Raw genomic sequence first — 17,215 nt, forward strand, 5'->3', positions numbered from 1 at the left:
GCAGGAGTGGGCTGCGTGATTTATGTTGCCGGGATGGATCCATTTGCGAGCAGGTGAGCCTGTGTCCCGCACCGAATCCGCCATAAAAAGAAAAGGTATTGTGGCTTTGAACTGATTCGCAACGTATGCCTGCTCATCGGAGGCTGGACGCCTCATAATGCGCTTTGAAACCTGTTTGAAACGTGCGCTTCGACTTGTGCGCCTGGATTGAGCTGGAGTGTATGCGCTGAGAACTGTGCTTCATACTGCCTCATACATTCGAATCGCGCTGTGCGCTGGGCCCTGCTTCGAGTCACACGGGCATTTGCTCTTGTCCTGTGCGCATCGTACCCTGCAAAGGGAGAAGCGTACTTTGAGCTGTGGCTTGAGCTCAGAGGAAGTGTACGTCTCGCAGCTCCTGTTCCCAGAAACCGCACTCGCAGCATACAGGAGAGCCGTACGCCTCACTCCAGCTGTTACCAAGATTCAGGGCTATGCGCATCGTATTGCAGCCCCCACCCTGAGGCGTGCGCTGAAAACTATGCGCTTGTGAGGCAGGTACGCCTCGCATGGTCCGGAACGACCGGTAAGTCTCGTTCCCATTGACTGTACTGTACGCCGCTCACGCGAGATGTGTGAGGTTTAGTGGGCCCCGTTGTGAAGCGGTACGGAGCGTACGAGAGTGCTACAAAGCGCACCAACCCCTGGGAACTGCTGAGAAACGCACAACCGTACCTTTTTAGACTGTAAGAAGCAGACAACAACATGCTAGTGGAATCTCCCTAACCATCCTTTGCAGCATTTATGGACATGCACTTTTGAACAAACTATATGTTACAAGGAAATGATGTGAGATTGTGGGTGGCGTGATTTTGGTAAGTTGAATATAATCTTGAGACTCCGTAGTGATTGTTCAGTCACTTATGTGGATTTTCCTGTTTCAGCTGTTGCGGTTTACAGTGACTCTTTAGAAGCAATTTTGAGCAAATGCAGACAAGTATTTGAATCTAAAGTTGGGTGTTTCTAGGGTTTGAGCATGATATTAGGTTAAAATCGAATGCCATTCCGCGAAAGCACAAATTTAGACCAGTGCCTCTCAGTGCGAGAGAGGAATTGAAAGAATTGTTAGAATCAGTGTGTAAAGATATGATTAAACCAACAAGCTCATCTGAGTGGGTCACTACAGTTGTTTTCGCCACGCTGGTGCAACACCCTCCTTAAGAACCCATGACCTGCCCAGGACATCAGACTGGTGAGTGCAAAACTGCATTATTAAGTTTTACCGACGTGGGATTGGTTTTCAGTCACTTTTTCATTTCAGTATTACAGGGGAAAGTCAGAGGTTGTTGTAGGCCTGTTATTGATGTTTTGTGATGGTGAGTTCTTTGATGCAAAATATCATTCTTCCTGAAAAAGTATATCGGTGTGGAGCAGAGAAAGGAACGAGAAACATGTCTATATAATCTGTATAATTTTGGTCGACTGTTGTGATGTGGGATTGTTGATACACACCTTCCAGAAGCCATCGTCAAGCTGTTGAGATTACTATTTTTTCACGTGTCTGCCATCTGAACTGTTGGTACTCACTTCTGCCCTCGCTGTGGACAGTTGCTAACAGTGTAGACCAACCATGTCCTTTGATTGCCATCACATTCCATTTGTGCTCTGCACTCTTCAGTTATTTACAGAGTCTGGCACAAGGACTTATCTTTGAGGTTCTAGTTTTAAAGGTCCCCAACAAAGTTGCTCTGAAAAGCTCATGCCTTACATTAAACCTTTTCAAGCCCTTTGGTTGTAAACGGTACAGCAGCTTTGCGTTGATTTCTGATGGTTACTCTGTTAAAGAAGCTATTCGTTACTTTACATGTCAGGTTTTCCACAGGGATATGTATTGAAAGTAACCATTGTTAATATTTTTCTTCATTAAATAATTTGACAGGTTGGATTTTTCTACTTCATTGTTTGCACCACTAAGAGAAATGTCATAAATAGGCTGTATTTAGAGTGTGTTTCTGTTCTCTTGTTGACAGTCATTAGAATGAGTAATGAGACTCCTTAGCTCAGCTGTCTTTTGAAGGCAAATGATCCTTCGTGGTTTACCCCGGACAGCATGAATCCTCTGTGTCATGTGGTTAGCCTCACTTCTACACTCGTTAGTCTAAGGTCTCTACTTCTGCTGATGGTCTTAAGAACGTAATACAGATGCTTCAAGGCACAACCATGAGAATGAATTGTGTCTTTTGTATGTAGGAAAAACCTTTACTATTGGATAAGTAATAAATACAATTTTCACCCTTTACACATTTCACTTTAATCACACAAGCTTATCTGCTTCGAGTAAAGTGTACAGGGTATCTGTTCACTTGCTGTAAGGAAATGCGGTTCTTTCGGAAATATCACATTTAACTTCCTTTCCAGGCCAGTTTACGAATAGAGCTAAAGCAAACCTGTACTATCAAGGCCAAGCTTGAATTGTACAATCCAAACACAAACAACCCAGGGCCTGACCTGACCGGCTGGCTGTGTGTGTGTGCGGCTGGCTGTGTGTGTGTGTGTGTGTGCGGCTGGCTGTGTGTGTGTGTGTGCGGCTGGCTGTGTGTGTGTGTGTGTGCGGCTGGCTGTGTGTGTGTGCGGCTGGCTGTGTGTGTGTGTGTGCGGCTGGCTGTGTGTGTGTGTGCGGCTGGCTGTATGTGTGTGTGCGGCTGGCTGTGTGAGTGTGCGTGGCTGGCTTTGTGTGTGCGTGGCTGGCTCTGTGTGTGCGTGGCTGGCTCTGTGTGTGTGTGTGTGCGGCTGGCTCTGTGTGTGCGGCTGGCTCTGTGTGTGTGTGTGTGCCTTTGTGTGTGTGTGTGTGTGTGTGTGTGGCTCTGTGTGTATGTGTGGGTGCAAATGCAATAGGTCTCACATTTGTGAGAGATTAAGCTAATGGCAATGTAATTGACAATGCCATTTATTTATCTGTTTTCAAAACCAACACATAAATACAAATTTTGTCATTTATAATGCCAATAGCTCTAACTTTTCCAAAGGCGAAACCATTGCATTGTAAATGCTTGTTAAAGTCAGGCGGGATCTGGTCCAAAGTAAAGAAGTTGATCAGTGTATACATCGCTAGTGTTGTAGTCAAGGAGAGGATGTGGTCTGACGGCTAGATTGCCGACTTTGGTGCTGGAAACCAGGGTCCGAGGCTCGGGGTCACGTCCCCATCCTGCGATTCTGGGCAAATCACTCAATCTCCCCGTGCCTGAATGTGTAACGTACGATGTAAAGTGCTTCAATACCTTTGGGTCGAGTTCGTGCTATATAAATCTGCATTACATTTTTTTTAAAAAGGATATCGGTCAAAGTCGCGACAGGGTTCTACAGAGCCACACAGGGGTCCTCAAATATCCAGATGTAACTGCATTTATTAGACAAATAGTACGATCAGGAATAATGAGGAGGAATTCAGTTAGCAGATTATGAGGATATTGTGTGATACTAAGCTCACCAGTCAACTGGTCAGAGGAACTAAAAGCCCAGTTGTATTCCGAGGAATCATAGATATAATTTTATCCTTGAAAAAAGAAGGCACTGACTCCAAGAACGAAGAAGTCGAAGTGATCTTTTAAACACCCATTGGGTTAGAGAATCATTAAACAATTTAAAATGTTTCCTGAGAACAGTTGGAAGGTTCAGCCAAGTGCAAAATAAAATTGTGCCCAGGCTTGCCTCATCTTTCGCTCAAGCTTTCTAGGGGTTTCAGAGTAATTGGTCTTGGCCAAATCTGAATAATTACAGAGCCAAGCAAGCACTTTTGAGGTACTTGTGGCTCGCTTATATTCATGTAAGCTGCTAGGGTACCAGAGGGCAGAGGGTCTAGTAGTAGTACAATACGAGACTGACTTCCTGATGGGTGCAAGTACATCTAGGTCTAAAGTAACCCAAGAGTTACGACACATGTTATTCTGTGGGTCACCAGAAAAATTGCATGAGGATAATTCGAATATGTGCGGTGACAAAAGTTACCAATCATATTGCAATTTATCATGGCACCGTAATCGAGGCCAAAGTCTTGCTGACTAATTTTGAACTTTCTGTGGTCTGTTAGGTGCATATTACCAAGCAATAGCGATAATTATCGCTATTGCTTGGTTAGAGACAAAAAATTTCCGCTGAGCTGCGGCGATTTGTATCGCAAATAAACCTTGGTATTACCAAGGTTTATCGCAAATGTGATACAAATCGGCCGCAATGCATGAATATCGCTGAAAAGTCAGCGATATTCATGCATTACCGAGCTAATGCTCTTAGCCATGTTATCCACCTCCCATTGGATATACATGGCTAAGAACTGCTCAGGGCAGGTGTTAGCTTTTGGAGATATTCGCGCTTAGCGCGAATATCTCCATAAGTTGGTAATAGGAGATAGCGATGTTAGCGACTGTTTCCAGTCGCTAACATCTTGGCACGCCCACTTTGCATGTCATTAGTGATAAATATCACTGACATGCAAAGTGGGGCCCAAGATGGTCGCGATCTCCTACTAGCTGTCGCTAACTGGTGTTAGCGACAGCTAGGTAATAGGGAGATAATTTTATCTCCGCTTTCTTGGCTTTTAAAGCCAAAAAACGGAGATAAACCCCCTTGATAATATGCCCCTTAGTTTCTTAGGAAGGCCAGTTTATATGACCTCAATTAATAAAGCATTTCCTTAAGACTATATATTGTGATGGGTTTGAAGAGCAAGGAGAATTTTTCAACAGCATCGATAGATGGAAGTTGTTGCCTCGGACCTGTGCAACCCCCCATAACATAGTGACATCTCCTTAACCTTCTAATGGGGATAAATCTGCTTGATATACTTGATACATTGTCATTCCACACCCTATGATGCCATACTCTTCCTATGGGAATAAGAAACTCCACAAAGTGCCTTACAGTCCCCACAATGCCCCTCATTCGATAAGTTCTAGGAGACATACTTGACAGTCTTGGGAGGTGATCATAAGTCATCATAGCAGGCCCCGCCCCGAGCTACCAGATTCCCATAATCCCTCCTAGTAAAATGTATTGGCCTCTTGGCTAGTTTTACATCAATAGGGCCAAGGCAATGTTCTACTTTAGAAATCCATTGGCCGAGGCTCTCACCTTATAAGGCAGAGGGAACACCAGACCAGAAACAAGTCTAGAGAAGCATGATTCTCAGGTACTCTGAAACTTCTCTTCAGAAGCCTGTTGGATTGGCATTTGATGGCCTCTTTTTACATTTATTTATTAAAGTTTGTTATTCCCAATTATGTCTCAGCAAGGCTTACATGTGACAAAGCTCAAAAAAGGATGGATTGTCAAGAGCCTAATTGTGGCAGAAAATAATACTAAAAAACAGGAAATCGTTCTTCTTTTCGGAAATAAATCCTAGATTGTCAACATCATACAACTGTCTCTCACTGAGCATAGGATGTATGACGTTACAACGCAGGCTATTACAACGCCTGCCTTTACAACGCGGTTTTTACATCGCAAACCTTTACAACGCATACCGCTTAAAGGTGCTGGATAGTGAAAAGTTTAATTTTCTATTCCAACTCCAGTCCCCGTGGACACTAGGGAAGGTGTTGGATAGAAAATTAAACTTATTCCCTATCCTAGAGCGCCCCCCAGCGCAATGCGTTGTAATGGTTTGCGTTGTAATGACCGCGTTTTAATGGTAGTGCGTTGTAAAAGTTTCGTTGTAAAGGTTGTTCACCCTGAGCATACTAGTACAACATACAAGACCACAGCCACACTTTTCAACAGTTTTGGGTGAATTTATTGGTCTCTATGACTAAATATACTAACTTACTAGCCATTACTAGGCATTCAGTTACAGGAACTTGTATATCTATTGCATTCTGCTGTCATAACAATTTAAGCCAATGTACATGTCTTAAATGTATCTTTTCATATCAGATTGTAATGCATCTTTGACATTTTATTTTACCCATAAGAGAGCCGGACTGGTCGTAGCAGGCATCAGGCATTTTCCCTGGGGAGGCTGAAGGGTGGGGTCCAGTTTTGGTGCAGTGGAGTCCAGTTTTTAGGTCGAGCATCAGAGAGCATGCACTGTCTGCAAGACCTGCTGTGATCACTTGTACTGAGTGTAATCCCGCCTGCTGCTTGTATTTGGTTCTGTACTCTGTCCCTTTTTTTCTGTGCTCCCTATTTGTTAGCGCTCCAAAACGTAATTTCTGATTTTACACAGGAGGAGCACCAGTAAATTACAGTTTCCATACAGACATAAATGTTGTGTGTTGTTTGGGAACTACTTGTTTTATTTTATTTGTATCCGCTGCGCCTTCTCTTTTAAAACCTCTTTCTTCCCCGCTTACAGACTGCCCATGCCTCATTACATGCCTGTTTATTTACTTTGATTTACGGACTGTGAATGTCTTAATATATGCCTGTTTATTTACTTTTGCTACAATTACGGCACCCGCGCTAGGCGCCATCATTGTAACAAAAGCGTGCTGCTGCCATTTTTTATTTTATTTGTAATGCACATACTTGTTTTATTATATGGTCCCGCTTTTTTCATTGGTTGCTCATACTGTCAAACTGGGAGGCGACCCGTCACAGCCGTCACCTTCTCATTTTCTTCCCTCAGCCACATCAGAGCTACGTTCCTTGTTCACTAATTACATTTATTTCTTTGATGATCATTTGCAATAGCCTCGAACAGTAATAATTATGCTGAGACATTTCATGGCCTGCCGGATCAGGAATGTCCAGGGAATTAGTGATGGACTTTTCAGTCTAGGCAGCCTTCCCCTTGGGGGAGAACAAGGCCGGGAGCTCAGCTTCCTCCCATTGTCACCAGGGCCAGACTGGCCGTACTGGGCATGGGGCGTTCCCCCTTCGGCTGGAACGGTGGGGGCCTATTTGGTTACTAGGGGCCTGTTTTGCAGTAGTATTGCAATATCGGCTCCCAGGAACAAAAGCAGTAAGAAAGATCTCCCTGTACAGGTCTCTCTGTGCCTTGACTTTCTTTTCCAGGGGCTGGTCCAAGAAAATTGCCAGGGCTGCTTCAGGATCCCAGTCCGGCCTTACTGTCACTCAGCCCCCTCCTCCACGGTGGCCCCCTCAAGTCCACTCGGTCACTTCCTGTCCACTCCTTTTCCCTCCCCCTCCACTTCACACCCACTCAATCCCCTCTTCCAAATTCTGCCACCAACCTCTACTCCACACAGCCGATTCTCCCCCCTTCCCGCCCCCTTTCTTGACGCTGGCAGCCACTGCGGGGGACCTCCCATCCTCCACACTTACAGAAGGCCAGCTCTTGACGCCCCCTGATCTCCGATCCCCTAACAAGTTACTTTTTTGTTAACAATCCGAAAAGTTTGGTATGGCCTATTTTCACTGTCCCCTCCGATTCTTATCCTTTTTTCAGTTTTATATAGCATGAACTCGACAAAAAGGTATTGGAGCTCTTTACACGAGTACCAGTTACATTGCTCACTCATATTTGATAGACACAGGGAGATTAAGTGATTTGCCCAGAATCACAGGATGTTGAGCCGACGCGGAGTCTCAAACCTGGTTCCCCAGCTCTAAAGTCGGCAGCTCCGGCCATTTGGATGCACTCCCACCAGGTATTCCCGGCCTTTCGTACGTGTCTGGTCTTTTGCTGCACTCTTTCATGTTAATGAATGTTTCATCAAACTCACTGTCTATCTCGAGGAAGGTCAAAGAACACAGTGGAGACAAAGGTTCCAGCCCAGGACAGTCTAATCATCAGAACATGCACATCCCCTACTAGGACACCACTCCCACTGCATATAAACAAGGGTGTCCCCCCTCCCGTAAATGTTCTGCATTAACGTGTTGTGTTTGAGGGCAGGGTGTAAGGAGGGTGGCAGGACTGCTGCCCTGGCAGTATTCTCACCTGCATTCATTAATTAATGTATTATTTATTTATTTTTGAGTTTTATAGAGCGCAAACTTGACCTGTTAGGGCATCAGAGCACTTTACAGGAATTGGCAGCAGTATACAAGGACTTGGAGAGGGGGGGAGTGGGGCTGGGAACAAAGGAAGAAAAAAGGGGACAAAGTAACAGTTACATTTACAGTTCACAGGGAAATAAGGGTTCAAAGTCAATGATGGGAAGACCAGAGGAGCCAGGAGGATAGCACCTGTGCACTCCAGGGAATGTATAGCAAGGAGAGGGGGCAAGATCTCATCTCTGGGTGAGATAACAGGCAGAGTTAGGTGAGGAATTTGCCCATTAGGAAGGTTTTGGCATCTTTTTTTAAGCGTGCCAGTGACGGGATTCTTCTGCTGGTGGGCGGGAGTGAGTTCCATATTCTTGGTGCAGTTCCAGAGAAAGCCCTGTTGTACATTTTCTTTTTCCTAAAACGTGCAGGTTGGAGCAGGAAGTCTCTGGAGGACCGCAAGTTTCTAGTCCCTCCGGATAGCACGAGTTTCTGAGCAAGATATGCAGGGGAGTTTGTGTATAATGCCTTGTGTGTGATACATGCCATTTTGAGTTCAACTCTGGCCTGTAGAGGGAGCCAGTTCAGCGTTCTCACATGTGGTGAGATATGGGCAAACTTATTTTTTAGCCTGTTAGAAGCCTGGCGGCCGCGTTGAGGCAAGCTTTTAAAGGTGCCAGCGAGCAGGAAAAGGGGGGGCCTCAATAAGAACCTATATTTCTTTTTAGAAGAGTAAATCAAAACTTTTTAAGACAAAGATGCCATATAGAAACAAGATTTAGATTATTTTTCAAACATATAGGTTTATTTAGATATTTTTATCGTTTTCTCAAGATTTTTTTAAAAATATATTTGTACACTTTTACATAACATTGTCAAACTTTCAGGGGGTGCCCTCTGTTGGCAGTGGGTAACAGTTAATCTCGCTAATCAAGCATACTACCATTCATACTTCCTTTCATACTTATCCTGCTGGGTTTAAAAAGAACAGGAGAACATACTAGACAATATAAACACTACATCCAAGGAAAATTATACAAAAAACAGACTAATACAAGTGGCAACTCAGAGGTGTACTTGTTGGGATACTTGTAGTGGGGTGGTTGGTAACATTCAACTAGTTAAGGTGGAAATAACCAGTTCGTATCCGAGACTATTGATGTTGGGCCGACGTACGTTTCGGTGAGTGTCACCTTCCTCAGGGCTAAAGACAAATATATACATACACAAAAATATTACAATTGCTATAAAAAGTCTTTGAGGGCATGAGACAATGTTCTGAAAAACAAAAAAATATAAACAATGCTTACAATTTCATAATTTCTTTAGATTTATGTTAAACATATTATTGGCATCATCTGTATGTGACTACTTTTGTGGTTTAGAGAAAGCATTGAGCGCTCATAGCCTATTCTGCATTCTGCTACAACATTTTTAGAAAAGATAGGGAAGATACCCAAGTGTTTTTAATAGTCATGCACATTGGACATAAGTAGAGATAGCTCGCTTGCCACGCCATTGCATATACTGCCTGGATCGCGGTGGAATGTAATACGAGTTTGTTTCCAGGCATATCGATAAGTGGAGAGGAAGGCAGCAGGACACGAGGAATAAAGCATATCTTCTACAAGGTCTCTTACCGTACGAGTGATGTGTTATTGCCGCATCCGGGGTTTCTGGAGTGTGCTGCCCGGCCCATAGGTAATTTCTTTTCTCTTTTTAAACAAACCTGGCCTAACTTAACAGCACTTAGTAAATAAGCAAACCACTCTGTTTTTTCAGCATAGTAACTAACAGCAGCTTTTGCATAAACTGCATGCATTAGGTTAAAATCTTTCAAACACACGGGGTGGGTTGTAACCTCATGAAAACTGTGAAACTCTAATTCCTTCTTCTCTTTCACCCTGCTCTCCTCCTGCAATGTGCATGACTATTAAAAACACTTGGGTATCTTCCCTATCTTTTCTAAAAATGTTGTAGTAGAATGCAGAATAGGCTATGAGCGCTCAATGCTTTCTCTAAACCACAAAAGTAGTCACATACAGATGATGCCAATAATATGTTTAACATAAATCTAAAGAAATTATGAAATTGTAAGCATTGTTTATATTTTTTTGTTTTTCAGAACATTGTCTCATGCCCTCAAAGACTTTTTATAGCAATTGTAATATTTTTGTGTATGTATATATTTGTCTTTAGCCCTGAGGAAGGTGACACTCACCGAAACGTACGTCGGCCCAACATCAATAGTCTCGGATACGAACTGGTTATTTCCACCTTAACTAGTTGAATGTTACCAACCACCCCACTACAAGTATCCCAACAAGTACACCTCTGAGTTGCCACTTGTATTAGTCTGTTTTTTGTATAATTTTCCTTGGATGTAGTGTTTATATTGTCTAGTATGTTCTCCTGTTCTTTTTAAACCCAGCAGGATAAGTATGAAAGGAAGTATGAATGGTAGTATGCTTGATTAGCGAGATTAACTGTTACCCACTGCCAACAGAGGGCACCCCCTGAAAGTTTGACAATGTTATGTAAAAGTGTACAAATATATTTTTAAAAAAATCTTGAGAAAACGATAAAAATATCTAAATAAACCTATATGTTTGAAAAATAATCTAAATCTTGTTTCTATATGGCATCTTTGTCTTAAAAAGTTTTGATTTACTCTTCTAAAAAGAAATATAGGTTCTTATTGAGGCCCCCCCTTTTCCTGCTTGTTTTACTGTCTCCCCCCTCAGGACCTAAAAGTATTTGGGAGAACTCTTTCTTTGCAAAGGTGCCAGCGAGATCTTGGGTAAACCCAAGAGGGTAGAGCAGTCATATTCCAGTCTTGAGATGACTAATGCCTGAACAGCCATTTTCAAACTGAGAGTGTCGAGGAAGGGTTTCAGTTTCCTTAGATAGCTCAGGTTGAATCTGGCTGATTTAGCCATCGAGTTGATGTGGTCCCGCATGTTCAAGTTGCCGTCCAGGGTTATTCTGAAGGATTTGGCCGAGTCCACATTGGTTGGAGGGCAGTTTAAGGCAGTGATGGCCTTGATCCATATCTGAGGCTCAGGGTTGGTTTTGGGTGGGGATATTAGAAGAAATTCTGTCTTCTTTGCGTTGAGTTTGAGTTGGTTGGCTGAGAGCCATTGGACAGTCAGTTTCAAGGCTTCATTCATGGAGAGAATCTCCTCGATGGATGAGATCTTGATGTAAATCTGGGTGTTGTCTGCGTACATGTGGTGCGAGATGTTTACGGTGTGTAGTACTTCGGCAAGCGGTTCTAGGTAAAGGTTGAAGAGGGTGGGGGACAGGGTTGAACCTTGGGGGACTCCAACAGTGACCGGGGAAGGGGCAGACAAATGGCCCTTAATCAGGAATCTCTGCGATCGGTTGTGGAGGAAGGACCTAAACTATTCCAGGACAGAGCCACCAATTCCCATCCTGAGTTTGAGGCATTTGAGAAGTTTGTCATGGCTGACCATGTCGAAGGATGAAGACAGATCTAGGAGGATTAGGAGTCAGATTTTGTCTTGGTCCAGGGCTTGGAGGGCATCATCCACAATGTGGAGAATGGTCATTCCGTGCTGTGTCCGGGCCTGAATCCAAATTGGAAGTCATCTAGTAGGTGGAAATTGGTGATGTGTTGGCTCAACTGCTGTTGCACACACTTCTCCAGAACTTTAGCTAAGAGTGGGATGTTGGAGATGGGTCTAAAGTTGTGAGGGGAGGCAAAATCCAGCGATGTTTTTTTTAGGATGGGGAGGACTTGGCCGGCTTTCAGTGAGTCGGGTATGGATCCCTGAAGAAGGGAGGCCTTTATTATTGCAGTCCAGCTAGGAATGATGGACTGGGCAGCGGCAGCTAGGCAATTAGCGGGGAGTGGGTCATTGAAGTGGTTGTTCAGGTTTAAGGTGGAAAGGGTTTCTGAGATGGCGTGTTCGTCGGTCCAGTGTGCTTGGTTCTTGGGAGAAGCCTGTGGAGGTGCCCGGAGGGGGGAGGCAGATCTGGAAGGGAATTAATGTATAAACAGCTCCATAAAATCTCTGTGTCTTGATCCTGGGAACCTATTGCTCCTCTCTTCCCTGAGACAGCAAAGAACCAAATCAAAAAAGCTGAAATGGGGCATTAACAAAAGCTATGAAGACAACATTTGGGCAAAACTCTTTCACAACATAAATCATAATGATAGTGTAGTGTAGTTCCTATCTTCCCAATAGGCTCTGCGCATTGGAATAATACCTACAGCAGTAAAGGCCTAGACCAGACGTTAACTAGGTCTACTACTGTCGATACTAGACTTAATTTTTGGGTTTGCCAGCTAAGCTCAGAGTTCGCTAGAAACTTTCTCGAATGTTCAGGAAAGAATTACCTCCCCTGATTAGACAAGAAGGGATTTAGTTTCTGACAACCATAGAACATGACAACTTTGCTCTCCCCTAATCAAGAGTCAATCTCAAGAGTCGTGTGAGCACAAGGCAATTATTTTACTCAGTCAGTACGTGCATTCTTAGTCTCATCAGAATGTAGAGAAAAGGAAGAGACGGGCGTGTTCAATAAAAGGTGTTATTTATTGATCAGTCTCTTTTCTCATACATGAGAAATGGATCGATATTATTGCAATACTTATAGTTAAGTAAAGTGCATACATTAAAAGCAATAGTATAAAATAATACTGTAAAAACATTGATATGGTTTCTGAGCCATATGATGTTTTAAAATGATTAAAATATATTTACATACACATATACATTTGACTAAACGTACTCAACTGGTGTTTCTAAATACGCCTACCCCGTGTACCTGACCTAAGTCTAATACGTGGGCGGGAATAGAAAGTTACAGTTTAAGTTAAGTTTGTTTTTGCCAAGTGAATAACTAAAGAATTCTCTGTGAGGGGTTATTCAGTTCTGTACCTGGAATTTAGGATGAATGAGGAATGGTATCTCGTTCTCTGCTCTCGATATTCCAGGCTGCCTGCGAGGGCTGCCCAGAAGCGCCGGTGCTGGGTCTCTCGGCTTGAGATAGCAGCGCGTCTCTCAGCGCGTCAGGAAGGCGGGGCTGCTGCCAGCGGGGTCTGCTTCTGCTCTCGGCTTCGGCAAGTATGGCTGCTCCGTCTTGTCACCACGCGTGTGTTTGCATAGGGCAAGGTCGGCAATATTTATACCTTAAAGGTGCCGGGATTGACGTAAGGATGGACATAGGTACGTCAATAAAGATGTCATACGACTTGCTCGTTAGCACATTCTTTTGCAAAAGTTCTCTGTGAAATCAAAACAATGGCCGCACGGATTATCCAGGTTGTCATAGGTTTGATTTGTTATGAGAACGTCGTATGCCTTATCAGGGGCTGGAGGAATGTCGCTTGTCTAATTAGATCTCAAGCGTTATGACCTAATCAGATAACACGTTCCTGTGCCGTAGTGTGACTGCGTCAGATAACGGTATCTGCATCATGGGGGCTGTTCTTGCCTCATGGGCTGACTGTTAGTTAACTAGCTAGTTAGTTTAACCAGAATAGGGCCAGGAATAGGGGGACTGATTCAGAACCTATAGAAATACACGACACCCACTCCACGCTAACTATGGTCATATCTACTAATCTATGCATAGTATAACATAGTACAACATACTATAGAGTATAGTGTATACCTTACCACCCCAAAATACATAAATGCATTTCGAAATTTTCAAATATACTGAAAAATTGCAGTCATATATATTGTATGCACTTAAGCTGTATAATAATGCTAAAGTAATCACGCATTTGTATACATTATTGCTTATTTGGTATTTGAGAAATACACATGAAATGGCTCTTAATACGGCTATATAGAACGAAAGGTCGAGACCATTTCATCACATAATAAAATATTTGTGAACATACCAGCGGGCAGCTAAAGTCTATATAAAGTATCTAAAAATAGGAATCTTAGTTCTCTAGGAATAGTTTCTTACTTTAAGCAGAAGATCAGTGTCCCGGAAAAAAAAATATATAGAAAAATATTTCAGGGGCTTGCTGAAAAAAATTGCTGTCCGTGAACTGGATTGTAATTGTTCATGTGACTTTATTTTTAAAGTTGAAGGCCGAATTCAGGGAACGCCGTGTGCGAGTTTACTCAAAAGTCTCTATTTCTGTTCTGGAGAGAACATCATATCATTCAGGCTTTCGAAAAAACTGTCAACAGCTTCATGAGAAAGTTCCTCTAAGTCGGAAATAGGTGTAACCATGCATTCATGCGCATGATTGTCTGCATTGACATTCTGATTTGCATCACTGACAGAGGGTCGTACCTGTTCGATGCTGCTTTCATCTTGAACTTCACTACTCTTCAATCGTAGTGGTGAAGATTCCAGGAATGCAGTCATCAGGATTGGCAGCCTTTGAGGGCAGCACAAAGCGTGAACCTTGGTAGGAACCAACAGTGTATCTGCATCCACCGGCGCATCCGATTGTAGCGTCAGACAGGTGTCTAACACGCATTCTTCTCCGCATAGCAGACACCTTAGTACAGGTAAAACACACCTTTGCCACATTGGTCGAAATGATAGAAACCAAGTCATATTCAGGTCTCTAAGCCGGGAGAGTCCCAGGATTTTTGATATCCGGTCCCGGTATCCAATGGCTAGGATCGTATCTTCCATTGTCGCGAGAGTTTGATCTGTGACATGGGTTGCCATAACGAAAAATAAGGACTAGGAATAGGATTCCTGCAATTAGTCCCAGGATCAAGGGAAGTCCGCCAAAAATCGAATGGACGAAGTCTGGAAAAATACCCAGTATGGCTTTGAATGGTGTTAATGCCATCGAAAATACTGTCTTAAATACCTTTGAGACCCCATTGGTATCAGAAATATTTAAGATTTCGCTCAGGATTTCCGCGAAATGTACGGGGGAATTAGTTGATAATAATGTATGTATCTCTGCAGTCGTCCTTGCAACTTGTAGATCATACGTTTCTTTTGATGACGTGAGCCTTGTAGGCGTCTGAAGAAGCACTGTTTTCATTCTGCTTAAAGTGTCTATTCGAATAGAAGTAATTTTCAAACTGGGCCATGCCCTTGCCTCCCTGTCTGGAAAGGAGCTCGGAAACAATGAGCGTCCACAGCACTTGACCTTGGCCGTCGTAGTGACTAGATAAGGAGTCCCGGGCATAAGACTACAACATCTGCGGTCTACAATAAGAATGTAACTCCCATTATAGAGTCTTTGAAAGAATGGTTCTATTTCAGTTGCAGGTGCGCCTTGCTGGTGACATGAAAGGTTGTATGAATTCCCTTCACAGGCTCCGTGCAAACTAATACCGTTACACAGAAGCGCGCCGCTTAGTGACATAGCACAATTGTTGCCACTAAGAAACACTTTCTGTCCTTTATTACTGACACATGCATGTGAATAGGGCAGGTTCCATGTTGTTTTAAGGTACCCCTTTCCCAATTTCTCGTACATGCCAGCCTGTATATATTTTTGGCAGTATTGAAACCTGAAGGTTGAGATTGGAATATTTATGATTCCGTGGATTATCCATTCACTGACAGGTCGTTCTGACATTGTCATTGGTAATCTTTCAAGTTTTTCAATGCTCAAGATTGTATAATCAGCACCCTTTTGCGCCATACCGATTTGTCTATCAGTAAGGTTAAAGATTTGGAATAGTGACGTTGTGTTGATTAAACGCCAAGGCACATAGCCTGAACGCAGATTTTGTAACGTCCAGCCAAGCTGTACGATAGAACGCAATTGTGACTGACCATGTTGTAATAACAGTAAGTCTTGCGATAATATATCGATTGCTGAAGACACAATGCTGTCCAATGAAAAAATTCTGGAGGACAGAGTCATTAACCCATTGTCCACTACAGAAAGTGATTTTTCCAAATTAATACGGTCAATTTCCCGTATTCTCTCCGCTGTCTCAATTTGAGTAACCTTCCAGGCCTCATTGTATGCTGCATATACAGAGGCTGCTATGAAACGCTTTTGACGCTGTTTGCGTGGTCCCAGTATGAAATCACGCAAGTCAGCACCATCAGTAAGTAAAGTTAGGTGTTGCTTAATTTCAGGCAGTGTGGAAGTTTGAAGCCATTGAAGGCATAATTTGCCCACACTGTAGGTTGTTATTATCCCTGGGTGATGTCTTTGGGGATATCTAGGGTCTGGCCTGGTCATTTTGAACCCCTGTGTTTTGTTCAGGAATCTGTCTTGACAGTTATTAGTATCTGTTGGCCAGATCAACCACTGTTTCCAATCAGGATGTGTTCTGTTTTGGTTAAGTATATGGTTTACGTCTATTTCTTCATCTGTATCAGAGTTATTGCTAAACATTGTTGGCTTTGGAATAGACGGTTTATTTAAATCTTTGATTTTGGCTAAGCCAAGACAGGTGGTTTGTTGAATAGTGTCATTTAAGAATATTATTTGTTCTGGGATCATGCAGGCTCTAAACAAAGCTTCTAAACCCAGTACTTGCCATTCTTTTGTACCCCAAACACTTTTCAAATCAACATTTTTGTCCCAATAATCAAATCCAAAAGTATTCATTTGTTCAAAGAACGAGTCTGAATATATCAATTTTGTGTTGGTTATCATGGTTTTCATCCCTGTCTTGTTTGACAATTTAAAATAAAATGTTTCAGCATTACTTGTGTTAAAACCTTGAAAGTATGAATATTTGTCATAAACGGTTCTTGAGCTCCCTTTTGGAGGTGTAGCACAATGTTCCCATTGATTATAATTTAAAACATTTCTAGGTTGTGCAGATTTATGCAAAAAATGGTTACCATAGTGGTTATAGCAATACATACTATCATAATTTGTAGAACCTTGCAAATAATCATGTTTTGTAAATTTAGCAGACATTACTAAGTCAGACATCATATTATTAATGCTTTCGAAGTCCCAATCATCAGCAAATGAGTTCGGTTTTGCAAAGTCACTCAAAGAGATCTTAATTTGGTGTGGATATTTCAGGATCTCGACGGACCATAAATTTCATAGTCAGTGTTGTCCCAGGCTACCCCACCAGGTATCGGATTGGCTGTGAAGTTGGCTGAAGAAAGTTCTGGAGAAAGTTCTCTTTTCTCGACGTGTGAAGATGTGTGTGGTTTGAGGACCAAGTTGATGTTCTGACTTGCTGTGTCCATTTTAGCATATTTTCCCTCAATGAAGCGTCCCAAAGTAAATACCATGATGAGCCAAAGTATGAGGATAAATGCACCAAAACCCACCCAAAATTCAATCCATGGAGAAATCAGATATGTTTCTTTCAGTTGTTTCAAAAGTTCCTTCGCTTTGTCT

This window comes from Lissotriton helveticus, chromosome 7 (assembly GCF_964261635.1).
Source record: "Lissotriton helveticus chromosome 7, aLisHel1.1, whole genome shotgun sequence".
Lineage (NCBI taxonomy): Eukaryota > Metazoa > Chordata > Amphibia > Caudata > Salamandridae > Lissotriton > Lissotriton helveticus.